The sequence below is a fragment of the Hordeum vulgare genome, chromosome 5H (genome assembly GCF_904849725.1).
Source record: "Hordeum vulgare subsp. vulgare chromosome 5H, MorexV3_pseudomolecules_assembly, whole genome shotgun sequence".
Taxonomy (NCBI): Eukaryota; Viridiplantae; Streptophyta; class Magnoliopsida; order Poales; family Poaceae; genus Hordeum; species Hordeum vulgare.
Genome location: NC_058522.1, coordinates 304596404 through 304610809, shown reverse-complemented (window position 1 = coordinate 304610809; position 14406 = coordinate 304596404).

Here is a 14406-nt window from a genome sequence, read left to right as displayed (position 1 = left end):
GTCCAAGCTCAGGAGAGTAATATGCAGTTCCACGGAGTGATCCCTGGGAAGAAGGCCAAGTCACTCGGCCAGATCCCGTTAGATGTCGTCTTCGGCTCTGACAAGAACTTCCGCAAAGAGAAAATCGTGTTCGAGGTGGTAGACTTCCAAAGTGCCTACCATGCCATACTTGCTCGTCCAGCTAATGTACGTTTCATGGCCCAACCATGTTACGTCTATCAGAAGATGAAGATGCCAGGGCCAAAGGGAGTCATCACCGTCACCGGCAATCGGCAGAGGGCAAAAGAGTGTTTGTAGTAGGGCTCCAGGATCGCCGACCAGTAGCTGGCAATGGTAGAGCTCGATGAGTAGCAGAAGACAGTAGACCCCGCCGAACTGATGCGCTCAAAGAAGCCAGATTGTGAGTTCGCATTCCAGTCAGCAGGGGAAATCAAGAAAGTCAACATCCACCCGACGGATCCTACCGCTGCCCCAACCAACATCTCAATAACTCTTGATCCTAAATAGGAAGCCGATCTCATCCAGTTCCTCCGTGAGAACTGGGACATCTTCACATGGAAGCCCACTTACATCCCTGGTGTGCCCAGGGAACTAGCTAAGCACCGACTGAGAGACGACCCCAAGGCACGGCCTGTCAGGGAACATGTGTGTCAGTGCGCCACACAGAAGAGAAAAGCAATCGGCAAGGAAGTGGATAAGATCCTAGAGGACAAGTTCATTCGCGAGGTTTACCACTTTGAGTGGCTCGTGAATGTCGTCATCGTGCCTAAGTAGGACACGTCACTCCGAATGTGCATCGACTTCAAGCATATCAATCGGGTCTGCCCGAAAGATCACTTCCCGCTCCCCCGCATAGATCAGATTGTCGACTCGAATGTGGGATGCGAGCGAATGTCTTTTTAGATGCTTACTCTAGGTACCATCAGATCCGTCTGTATGGCCTAGATGAAATAAAAACGGCCTTCATCACCCTGTTTGGGTGCTTCTGCTACATCACTATGACATTCGGTCAAAAAACGCAGAAACTACTTTCATGCGCATGATTCAGAAATGCCTCCTCGACCAGATCAGTCGGAACGTGGAGGCATACATGGACAATATCGTAGTCAAGTCACGCAAAGGTTCTGACCTGCTGACTGACTTGGCAGAAACATTTGCCAACCTACGAAGATACGACATCAAGCTCAACCCAGCCATTTGACCAGATCAGTTTTCTTGTTTCCGAACAAGGAATCGACGTCAACCCCGAAAAGTTCGGGGCAATCGTCCGAATGAAAAGCCCCATGCGAGTACACGACGTTGAGAAGCTTACAGGGTGTTTGGCAGCATTAAGCAGATTCATATCTCGACTCGGAGAGAAAGCTCTACCACTATACCGACTCATGAAAAATTCAGATACCTTCGAGTGGACTCCCGAAGCAGAAGCTGCCTTCATCGAGTTAAGGACTCTGCTATCCACCCAGCCGGTTCTTGCTGCTCCGTACAGCAAAGAGCCCCTCCTCTTATGTATCGTGGCTACAAATCAAGTCGTCAGCACAGTCTTGACAGTCGAGCGAGAGGAGGAAGGCAAAGCTTATAAGATTCAATGCCCAGTGTATTATGTTTCTGAGGTATTGACTCCTTCCAAGAAGAGATATCCCCACTATCATGAGCTTCTCTATCGGATTTATATGACTGCAAAGAAGGTGGCTCATTATTTTCAAGATCACTTGGTGTCTGTTGTCAGTGATGCCCCATTGTCAGAAATCCTTCACAATCAGGATGCATCGGGCCAAGTGGAGAAATGGGCAATGGAGCTGCTATATTGCGACATAAAGTTTGAAGCCAAGAAAGCCATCAAATCTCAAGCTTTGGCTGTTTTCATATCCGAATGGGTAGAACAAAAACAACCAGCTCCGATCCACTCGGCAAACTGGATCATGTTCTTTGACGGCTCAAAGATGTTGAATGGTTCCGGTGCAGGCGTAGTTCTCATATCCCCGAGGGGTGATAAGCTTAGTTACGTACTGCAGATTCACTTTGATTCTTCTAACAACGAGGCAGAGTATGAAGCTCTCCTCTGCGGGTTGTGTATGTCCATCTCACTCGACGTTTGACGATTGATGGTATACGGTAACTCAGGTCTGGTTGTTAATCAAGTGATGAAAGAGTGGGATGTGAGAAACCCTGCCATGACTGGGTACTCCAACACAGTGAGAAAGCTTGAGAAAAGATTTGAAGGTTTAGAACTTCATCATGTTCCTCGATTGAAGAATCAAGCTGCCGAGGAGTTGGCGAAAATCGGGTCCACTCGAAATCCTGTGCCGAGTGATGTTTGTTTGGAACACATACACGCTCCTTCGCTGCAGGACGATCCATTCACTGAAGAACCCCCTCAGCGTGCAAGTACTTCGGATCCGACTGAAGTTGAAATCCTAGTAGTTGTCAATCTGATCATGGAGATTCTGGTGGTCACGCCCGAGTTGACAGTACCATACATCGCATACATCCTGAGGGTGGAGCTACCAGAGGACAAAGTCGAAGCCAGACAGATCGTCCGCAGGTTGAAGGCCTTCACAGTCATGGGAGATCAGCTATATAAGGAAAATGTGACTGGCGTAGCTCAGCGGTGCATTTCCTCTCACGAAGGCCGACTGATTTTGGAGGAAATCCACTCGGGAACCTTTGGTAATCATGCGTCCTCTAGGGCCATCATTGCCAAAGCATTCCGAGCTGGATTCTTCTGCCCACGAGCGAGTGAAATGGACAAAGAAATCGTGGATCACTGTGAAGACTGCCAGTTTTACTCCAACAAATCGCACAAGCCAGCGTCTGCTCTTAAGATAATTCCCCTCATATGGCCATTCGTTGTCTGGGGCTTGTACATGGTCGGACCCTTTCGAACAAGACAGGGTGGATTCACTCATTTGCTGGTTGCAGTCAGCAAATTCACCAAGTGGATAGAGGCCAAGCCAATCAAAAAGCTAGATGCATGTACTGCAATCAAGTTCATGAGAGAAATCACTTTCAGATTTGGAGTCCTGCACAACATCATCACACACAATGGATCGAACTTCGACTCGGATGAATTCAAGAGTTTTTGCTCCAACCAAGGAACCCGACTAGATTACGCATCAGTTGCTCATCCCCAAACCAATGGCCAGGCCGAACGGGCAAATGGACTCATACTTCAAGGACTAAAGCCTCGTCTCATGCGAGAATTGGACATGCTGCAGGCGCTTGGGTCACCGAGTTACCTTATGTGCTCTGGGGTATCAGGACGACCCCGAACAAGTCGACTGGGCGGTCTCCCTTCTTTCTCGTATACGGAGCAGAAGTTGTCCTTCTAAGTGATTTGCTCCTGATTTCTTCCCGAGATGAACAAGCCCGACAAGACAGAGTCGATCTTTTGGAGGAGGAGCGTGAGATGGCCCTGATTCGGTCGACGATCTACCAGCAGGACTTACGGAGGTTCCATTCAAGACACGTCAGGAGTCGGAACTCCAAGCAGGTGATTTGGTGCTCCGAGTACATCAGCAGAGGCCACACAAGTTAGCTCCCACCTGGGAAGGACCCTTCATCGTCTCCAAGGTGTTGAACAACGGAGCCTACCGACTCTACAATCTCAAGAATGGGATCGACGAGCCGCGGGCGTGGAACAGAGATTTACTGAAGCGTTTTTATGCTTGATGAGCGACTGTTTTGATGTAATAAGCAAGATTCCCTAGAGCAATATACTTTCCAAAAGTTATGATTATTACAATATATCTATCGACTCCGGTCTAAAAAATCTTCTTTGAGTGAAGAGCTACCCTCTCACTCGGAGGCTTAGCCGCGAACCAGATTCGCCTACGTTAAAAACTTCTCCGAGTGAAGAGCTACCCTCTCACTCGGGGGCTTAGCCGTGAACCAGATTCGCCAAAGTTAAAAACTTCTCCGAGTAAAGAGTAACCCTCTCACTCGGGGACTTTGCTGCTAACCCGCTTAGCCTAAGTAAAAACTTCTCCGAGTCAAGAGTTACCCTCTCACTCGGGGGCTTAACCGCGAACCAGATTTTCCTAAGTTGAAAACTTCTCTGAGTGAAGAGCTACCCTCTCACTCGCGGACTTAGCCGCTAACCCACTTAGCCTAAGTAAAAACCTCTATGAGTGAAGAGCTACCCTCTCACTCGGGGACTTAGCCGCTAACCCGCTTAGCCTAAGTAAAAACTTCTCCGAGTGAAGAGCTACCCTCTCACTCGGGGACTTAGCCGCTAACCCGTTTAGCCTAAGTAAAAACTTCTCCGAGTGAAGAGCTACCTTCACACTCGGGGGCTTTGCCGCGAACCAGATTCGCCTAAGTTAAAAACTTCTCCGAGTGAAGAGCTCCCCTCTCACTCGGGGGCTTAGCCGTGAACCAGATTCGCCTAAGTTAAAAACTTCTCTGAGTGAAGAGCTAGCCTCTCACTCGGGGGCTTAGCCACTAACCCGCTTAGCCTAAGTAACAAACTACTCCGAGTGAAGAGCTACCCGCTCACTCGGGAGCTTAGCCGCGAACCAGATTCGCCTAAGTGACGAAACCCAGCCCAACTGCGAACCAGTCTTTGCCTAGTAAGCCCCAACCCTACTGTGAATCAAGTTTCGCTTAGCTGGGAGACTTTGCGTATGCCCAGAGCATTCCCAAAAATAAAAATCCAGTCGACAAGGTTAAACTCAAATTCAGTTGAAACAGGAAAATTTATGATACCCAGCGCATATCAAGGTTATCCGCGCAGAACAAAAGCACTCGGGTTCAGTACCCGAATGAAGTTTAAAGTATTTGCAAGACCACTCGGCATACCGAGGCAAATTAAAGTTTTTCCGACGAATGATTGTCTTCCGCACGGCTCACCTGGGTTGTCCGGTTCCACAAAGGTGTCTAGGTCAATGCCATTGGTGATGCGCATTGCAGTGTCAATGAAGGTCTCCATGAAGTCTTCAAATCGAAGCTTCTTTGTGTTTGCCACCTGCAGCATCTTCAGCTTCTCCTCCCGAGTCTCCTTACAATGGACCCTGATGAGTGACAAAGCCACGTCAGCCCCACACCGAGCGGCGGACTTCTTCCACGCCTAAACTCGTAGAGGAATCTCCTCCATGTTGGAGAAACAAAAAATTTCCTACACACACGAAGACCTATCATGGTGATGTTCATCTATGAGAGGAGATTAGATCTACGCACCCTTGTAGATCGCTAAGGGGGAAGCATTAAGAAACGCGGTCGATGTAGTGGTACAGCTTCGAGATTCAAATCACCGTCTTCCCACAATTCGTCCCACGATCCGTTCCGATCTAGCGCCGAACGGACGGCACCTCTACGTTCAGCACACGTACAGCTCGATGATGATCTCGGCCTTCTTGATCCAGCAAGAAATTCAGAGAAGTAGATGAGTTCTCCGGCAGCGTAACGGCGCTCCAGTGGTGGTGATGATTTACTCCAGCAGGATTCCGCCCGAGCTCCGCAGAAATCCGATCTAGAGGTAAAACTGTGTAGTATAGGTTTGAGTTGCACGTGGAAAAATTGTGTCTCAAAAAACCTATAACCACCAATATATATCGGAGGAGGGGAGGGGCTACACTTGGGGCACAAGGGCCCCAAGGGTGCGCCGGCCGAAGGGTGCAGGAGGACTCCTCCTCCAATTCGATTTGGGAAGGAGGAGTCCTCCTCTTCCTTCCCACCTCCCTCTTTAAAAAAAATTTCTTCTTTCCTTTGGTATTTTTACTTGTGGCTCCATAGCCCTCTTGGGATGGCTCCACCAGCCCACTAAGGAGTTGGTGCGCCACCCTAAGGCCACGGGCTAACTCCTGGGTGGGTGGGCCCCTCCCAATAAACACCCGGAACCCATTTGTCACTCCCGGTACACTCCGGAAATGCCCGAAAGTTTCCGGTGACCAAATGAAACCATCCTATATATCAATATTCGTTTACGGACCATTCCGGAAACCCTCGTGACATCCGTGATCTCATTTGGGACTACGAACAACATTCAGTAACCACACATATAACTCAACTATAATAAAACATCATCGAACCTTAAGTGTGCAGACCCTGTGGGTTCGAGAACTATGTAGACATGACCAGAGACACTCCTCGGTCAATATCCAATAGCGGGACCTGGATGCCCATATTGGATCCTACATATTCTCCGAAGATCTTATCGGTTGAACCCCAGTGCCAAGGATTCATATAATCCCGTATGTCATTCCCTTTGTCCTTCGGTATGTTACTTGCCCGAGATTCGATCGTCGGTATCCGCATACCTATTTCAATCTCGTTACCGGCAAGTCTCTTTTCTCGTTCCATAGTACAAGATCCCGTGACTTACACTTAGTTACATTGCTTGCAAGGCTTGAGTGTGATGTTGTATTACCGAGTGGGTCCCAAGATACCTCTCCATCACACGGAGTGACAATTCCCAGTCTTGATCCATACTAACTCAACGGACACCTTCGGAGATACCTGTAGAGTACCTTTATAAGTCACCCAGTTACGTTGCGACGTTTGATACACACAAGGTATTCCTCCGGTGCCAGTGAGTTATATGATCTCATGGTCATAAGAATAAATACTTGACACGTACAAAACAATAGAAATAAAATGACACGATCAATATGCTATGTTCATAGTTTGGGTCCAGTCCATCACATGATTCTCCTAATGATGTAATCCAGTTATCAAGTGACAACACTTGCATATAGTCAGAAAACCTTGACTATCCTTGATCAACTGACTAGCCAACTAGAGGCTTGCTAGGGACATTGTTTTGTCTATGTATAGACACATGTATCTATGTTTTCAGTCAATACAATTATAGCATGGATAATAAATGATTATCTTGAAACAGGTAATATAATAATAACTATTTATCATTGCCTCTAGGGCATATTTCCAACAGTCTCCCACTTGCACTACAGTCAATAATCTAGTCCTCACATCGCCATGCGATTTATATTGTAATAAATCTAACACCCATACAGTTCTGGTGTTGATCATGTTTTGCTCATGGAAGAGGTTTAGTTAGCGGGTCTTCTACATTCAGATCCGTGTGCACTTTACAAATATTCACGTCCTCTCCTTCTACGTAGCCGCGAATGAGGTTGAAGCGTCATTTGATGTGCCTGGTCTTCTTGTGAAACCTTGGTTCCTTTTCTAAAGCAATAACACCAGTTTTGTCACAGAACAGAGTTATTGGATTTAGTGCGCTTGGGACAACTCCAAGATCCGTCATGAACTGCTTCATCCAGACATCCTCCTTTGCTGCCTCCGAGGAAACCATGTACTCCGCTTCACATGTAGAATTTGCTACGACGATTTGCTTGGAACTGCACCAGCTTACAGCACCCCCATTAAGAATAAATACATATCCGGGGTTTGAGACTTAGAGTCATCCAGATCAGTGTCAAAACTCGCGTCGACGTAACCCTTTACGACGAGCTCTTCGTCACCTCCATAAATGAGAAACATTTCCTTAGTCCTTTTCAGGTACTTCAGAATATTCTTGACTGCCGTCCAGTGATCCACTCCTGGATTACTTTGAAACCTGCTTGCCATACTTATGGGCAAGCTGGCGTCTGGTCTAGTGCACCACATTGCATACATGATAGAACATATGGCTGAAGCATAGGGGACGGAACTCATTTCTTCTGTATCTTCTGCAGTTGCTGGGCACTGAGTCTTACTCAATTTTATACCTTGTAACATCGGCAAGAACCCCTTCTTGCCCTGTTCCATTTTGAACTTCTTCAAAACTTTATCAAGGTATGTTCTTTGTGAAAGTCCTATCAGGCGTCTCGATCTATCCCGATAGATCTTAATGCCAAGAATGTAAGCAACTTTTCCTAGGTCCTTCATAGAGAAACTTTTATTCAAGTAATCCTTTGCGCTCTCCAAAAACACCACGTTGTTTCCAATCAGCAATATGTCATCCACATAAAATATTAGAAATGCCACAGAGCTCGCACTCACTTTCTTGTAAATACAAGATTCTCCAACCACTCGTATAAACCCAAATGCTTCGATCACCTCATCAAAGCGCTTATTCCAACTCCGAGATGCTTGCACCAGTCCATAAATGGATCGCTGGAGCTTGCATACTTTGCTAGCATTCTTTGGATCGACAAAACCTTCGGGTTGCATCATATACAACTCTTCGTTAATAAAATCGTTAAGGAACGCCATTTTGACATCCATCTGCCAGATTTCATAATCGAAAAATGCAGTTATTGCTAACATGATTCGGACGGACTTAAGCATCGCTACCGGTGAGAACGTCTCAACATAGTCAACTCCTTGAACTTGTGAAAAACCCTTTGCCACAAGTCGATCTTTATAAACGGTCTTATTACCGTTCGCGACCGTCTTCTTCTTAAAGAACCATTTGTTCTGAATAGCCTTGCGGCCTTTAGGTAATACTTCCAAAGTCCACACTTTGTTTTCATACATAGATCCTATCTTGGACTTCATGGCCTCCAGCCATTTGTTGGAATTCGGGCCCACCATTGCTTCTTCATAATTCGCAGGTTCATTGTTGTCTAACAACATGATTGATAAGATAGGATTACCGTACCACTCACGAGTAGTACGTGATCTTGTCGACCTGCGAGGTCCGATAGGAACTTGATCCAAAGTTTCATGATCATCATCATTAACCTCCTCCTCAACCGGCGTTGCTTCGACAGGGGTTTCCCCTTGCCCTGCGCCACCATCTAGAGGGACTAGAGGTTCGGCAACCTCATCAAGTTCTATCTTCCTCCCACTCAATTATATCGAGAGAAACTCCTTCTCAAGAAAAGCTCCGTTCTTAGCAACAAACACTTTGCCCTCAGATTTGAGATAGAAGGTGTACCCAACTGTCTCCTTTGGGTAACCTATGAAGACGCACTTTTCCGCTTTAGGTTCCAGCTTTTCAGGCTGAAGCTTTTTGACATAAGCATCACATCCCCAAACTTTAAGAAATGACAACTTCGGTTTTTTGCCATACCACAGTTCGTATGGTGTCGTCTCAACGGATTTTGATGGTGCCCTATTTAAAATGAATGCAGCTGTCTCTAATGCATAACCCCAAAACGATAACGGCAAATCGGTAAGAGACATCATAGATCGCACCATTTCTAACAAAGTACGATTACGAGTTCAGACACAACATTACGCTGTGGTGTTCCATGCGGTGTCAACTGTGAAACAATTCCACATTGTCTGAAGTGAGCACCAAAATCGAAACTCAGATATTAACCCCCACGATCAGAACGTAGGTACTTGATCTTCTTGTTATGATGATTTTCAACTTCACTCTGAAATTACTTGAACTTCTCAAACGTCTCCTACTTGTGCTTCATCAAGTAGATATATCCATACCTACTCAAATCATCAGTGAAGGTGAGAAAATAACGATATCCGCCATGCGCGCCTCCACACTCATCGGACCGCATACATCGGTATGTATGATTTCCAACAAGTCACTTGCACGCTCCATTGTTCTGGAGAACGGAGTCTTAGTCATCTTGACCATAAGCCATGATTCGCACGCGTCAAGTGATTCAAAGTCAAGTGACTCAAAAAGTCCATCGGAATGGAGTTTCTTCATGCACTTTACACCAATAGACCTAAGCAGCAGTGCCACAAAAACATGGCGCTATCATTGTTAACTCTACATCTTTTGGTCTCAATGTTATGTATATGTGTATCATCGCTATCAAGATTCAATATGAACAATCCTCTCACATTGGGTGCATGGCCATAAAAGATATTACTCATAGAAATAGAACAACCATTATTCTCTGACTTCAACGAGTAACTGTCTCGCAATAAACAAGATCCAGATATAATGTTCATGCTTAACGCAGGCACAAAATAACAATTATTTAAGTTCATAACTAATCCTGATGGTAATTGAAGTGAAATTGTGTCGATGGTGATTGCGTCAACCTTGGAACCATTTCCCACGCTCATCGTCACTTCATCCTTCACTAGCCTTCGTTTATTCCGCAGTTCCTGCTTCGAGTTGCAAATATGAGCAACAGAACCGGTATCGAATACCCAGGCAGTACTACAAGAGTTGGTTAAGTACAAGTCAATAACATGTATATCGAATATACCTGATTTTTCCTTGGCCGCCTTCTTATCAGCCAAGTACTTGGGGAAGTTGCGCTTCAAGTGACCCAGTCCCTTGCAATAATAACACTCTGTTTCAGGCTTAGGTCCATCCTTGGGTTTCTTCGTCGGATTGGCAACAGGCTTGCCGCTCTTCTTGGAGTTACCCTTCTTGCCTTTGTCGTTTCTCTTGAAACTAGTGGTCTTATTGACTATCAACACTTGATGCACTTTCCGGAGTTCTAACTCTGCGATTTTCAGCATCGCGAATAACTCGCCGAGTGACTTGTTCATCCTTGCATGTTATAGTTCAACACAAAGCTCTTATAGCTTGGTGACAGTGATTGAAGAATTCTGTCAGTGATAGTTTCTTGCGGGAGTTCAATCCCTAGCTCGGCTAGAAGGTTTGAGTACCCACACATTTTGAGCACATGTTCACTGACATACGAATTCTCCTCCATCTTGCAAGCATAGAATTTATCGGAGGTCTCATACCTCTCGATCCGGACGTTCTTCTGAAAGATAAACTTCAACTCCTGGAACATCTCAAATGCTCCATGATGCTCAAAGCGACGTTGAAGTCCCGGCTCTAAGCCATACAAGACTACATATTGAACTACTGAGTAGTCCTCCTTGAGTGTTAACCAGGCGTTCAAAACATCTTGGTCAGACATAGCGGGTGGTTCATCTCCTAGCGCTGCAATAAGGACATAATCCTTCTTCCCAGCTTGCAGGGGCAGCTTTAGATTATGAGCCCAGTCTACAAAGTTGCTTCCATCATCTTTCAACTTAGCTTTCTCTAGGAACATATTAAAATTCAGGGTTGCTACTGCGTGAGCCATTGATCTACAACACAAATATTGCAAAGTGGACTTAGACTATGTTTAAGATAATTTGAGTTTAACTAATCAAATTACTGATATACTCCCACTCAAAAAGTACATGATCCAAATTCACTAAATCAAGTCCGATCATCACGTGAGTTGAGAATAGTTTCAGTGCTAAGCATCTCTATGCTAATCATATCAACTATACGATTCATGCTCGACCTTTTGGTCTCATGTGTTCCGAGGCCATGTCTGCACATGCTAGGCTCGTCAAGATTAACCCGAGTGTTCCGCGTGTGCAACTGTTTTGCACCCGTTGTATGTGAACGTTGAGTCTATCACACCCGATCATCACGTGGTGTCTCGAAACGACGAACTGTCGCAACGGTGCATAGTCGGGGAGAACACAATTTCATCTTGAAATTTTAGTGAGAGATCACCTTATAATTCTACTGTCGTTCTAAGCAAAATAAGGTGCATAAAAGGATTAACATCACATGCAATTCATAAGTGACATGATATGGCCATCATCTTGTGCTTCTTGATCTCCATCACCTAAGCACCGGCATGATCTTCTTGTCACCGGCGCCACACCATGATCTCCATCATCGTGCCGCCATCGAGGTTGTGATGCTATCTATGCTATATATTACTACTAAAGCTACGACCTAGCAATATAGTAAACGCATCTCCAAACACAAACTTTAGTGTAAAGACAACCCTATGGCTCCTACCGGTTGTCGTAGCATCGACGTGCAAGTCGATATTAACTATTACAACATGATCATCTCATACATCCAATATATCACATCACGTCACTGGCCATATCATATCACAAGCATACCCTGCAAAAACAAGTTAGACGTCCTCTAATTTGTTGTTGCATGTTTTACGTGGCTGCTATGGGTATCTAGTATGATCGCATCTTACTTACGCAAAAACCACAACGGAGATGTGCAAATTGCTATTTAACCTCTCTCCAAGGACCGCCTCGGTCAACACCGATTCAACTAAAGTTGAAGAAACTGACACCCGCCAGTCATCTTCATGCAACGAGTTGCATGTCGATCAATGAAACCAGTCTCTCGTAAGCGTACGAGTAATGTCGGTCCGGGCCGCTTCAATCCAACAATACCATCGAATTGAGAAAAGACTAAGGAGGGAAGAAAATCGAACATCACCATCCACAAAACCTTTTGTGTTCTACTCGAGATAACATCTACGCATGAACCTAGCTCATGATTCCACTGTTGGGTAACATTACATGGGAAACAAAAATTCTCCTACACACACGAAGACCTATCATGGTGATGTCCATCTACGAGAGGAGATTAGATCTACGTACCCTTGTAGATCGCTAAGCGGGAAGTTTTAAGAAACGCGGTTGATGTAGTGGTAAACCTTCGTGATTCAAATCACCGTCGTCCCACGATCCGTTCCTATCTAGCGCTGAACGAAGGGCACCTCCGCGTTCAGCACACGTACAAATTGATGACGATCTTGACCTTCTTGATCCAGCAAGCAAGACGGAGAAGTAGATGAGTTCTCCGGCAGCGTGATGGTGCTCCGGCGGTGGTGATCATTTACTCCAGTAGGGCTTCGCCCGAGCTTCGCAGAAATCCGATCTAGAGGTAAAACTGTGTGGTATAGGTTTGAGTTGCACGTGGCAAAGTTGTGTCTCAAAAACCCTAAAACCACCAATATATATAGGAGCATGGGAGGGGCTAGACTTGGGGCACAAGGTCCCCAACGGTGCGCCGGCTGAAGGGTGGAGGAGGACTCCTCCTCCAATTCGGTTTGGGAAGGAGGAGTCCTCCTCTTCCTTCCCACCTCCCTCTTTCCTTTTTTTCTTCTTTCCTTTGGTATTTTTACTTGTGGCGCCATAGCCTTCTTAGGCTGGAACCATCAGCCCACTGAGGACTTGGTGTGCCACCCTAAGGCCATGGGCTCACTCCCGTGTGGGTGGGGCCCTCCCGGTGAACACCCGGAACCCATTCGTCACTCCCGGTACACTCCGGAAATGCCCGAAAGTTTCTGGTGACCAAATGAAACCATCCTATATATCAATCTTCATTTCCGGACCATTCCGGAAACACTCATGACGTCTATAATCTCATCCGGGACTCCAAACAACATTCGGTAACCACACATATAACTCAACTATACTAAAACATCATCGAACCTTAAGTGTGCACACCCTGCGGGTTCGAGAACTATGTAGACATGAACGGAGACACTCCTCGGTCAATATCCAATAGCGGGACCTGGATGCCCATATTGGATCCTACATATTCTCCAAAGATCTTATCGGTTGAACCTCAGTGCAAAGGATTCATATAATCCCGTATGTCATTCCCTTTGTCCTTCGGTATGTTACTTGCCCAAGATTCGATCATCGGTATCCGCATACCTATTTCAATCTCGTTACTGGAAAGTCTCTTTTCTTGTTCTGTAATACAAGATCCCGTGACTTACACTTAGTCACATTGCTTGCAAGTCTTGTGTGTGATGTTGTATTACCGAGTGGGCCCCGAGACACCTCTCCGTCACACGGAGTGACAAATCCCAATCTTGATCCGTACTAACTCAACGGACACCTTCGGAGATACCTGTAGAGTACCTTTATAGTCACCCAGTTACGTTGCGACGTTTGATACACACAAGGTATTCCTCTGGTGCCAGTGAGTTATATGATCTCATGGTCATAGGAATAAATACTTGACACGCAGAAAACAATAGCAATAAAATGACATGATCAATATGCTACATTCATAGTTTGGGTCTAGTCCATCACATGATTCTCCTAATGATGTGATCCAGTTATCAAGTGACAACACTTGCATATAGTCAGAAAACCTTGACTATCCTTGATCAACTAGCTAGCCAACTAGAGGCTTCCTAGGGACATTGTTTTGTCTATGTATCCACACATGTATCTATGTTTTCATTCAATAAAATTATAGCATGGATAATAAACGATTATCTTGAAACAAGAAATCTAATAATAACTATTTATCATTACCTCTAGGGCCTGTTTGCAACACTCCATACGGGTCATCATGGCCTCCAGATCATGTTGGAGATCATCCTCCGGCCACAGCTCCTTGTCGATCTTGCTTACAGCTGCCCTCAGTCGCGTGATGCACTTCTCCACCTTCATGAGGCAGGAGTTCACACAGAACATATGCAGAGCCGGGCCGTCACCGAGTGGAGTATTGATAGGGTCAAGCGAGGGATCGACCTCCTCAACTTCCTTCTCCAGGTCCTAGCAGAACTCTGTGGCGGAGAATATTTCAAGGTCAACATCGAAACAGCAAACAATCAATCACAACATTCACTCGACAAGACACTTACCAGTGTGTAACCCCATCATCTTGTGGCAAAATCTCCCACATATTTCTCTTGAGCATTCGCCCTCTTGCTCATGTCCTTCAACTAGTTCATCCACTTGTACCGCTCTTTCTGCATCTTCTCCACCTCCGCCTGCAAGCCCTTA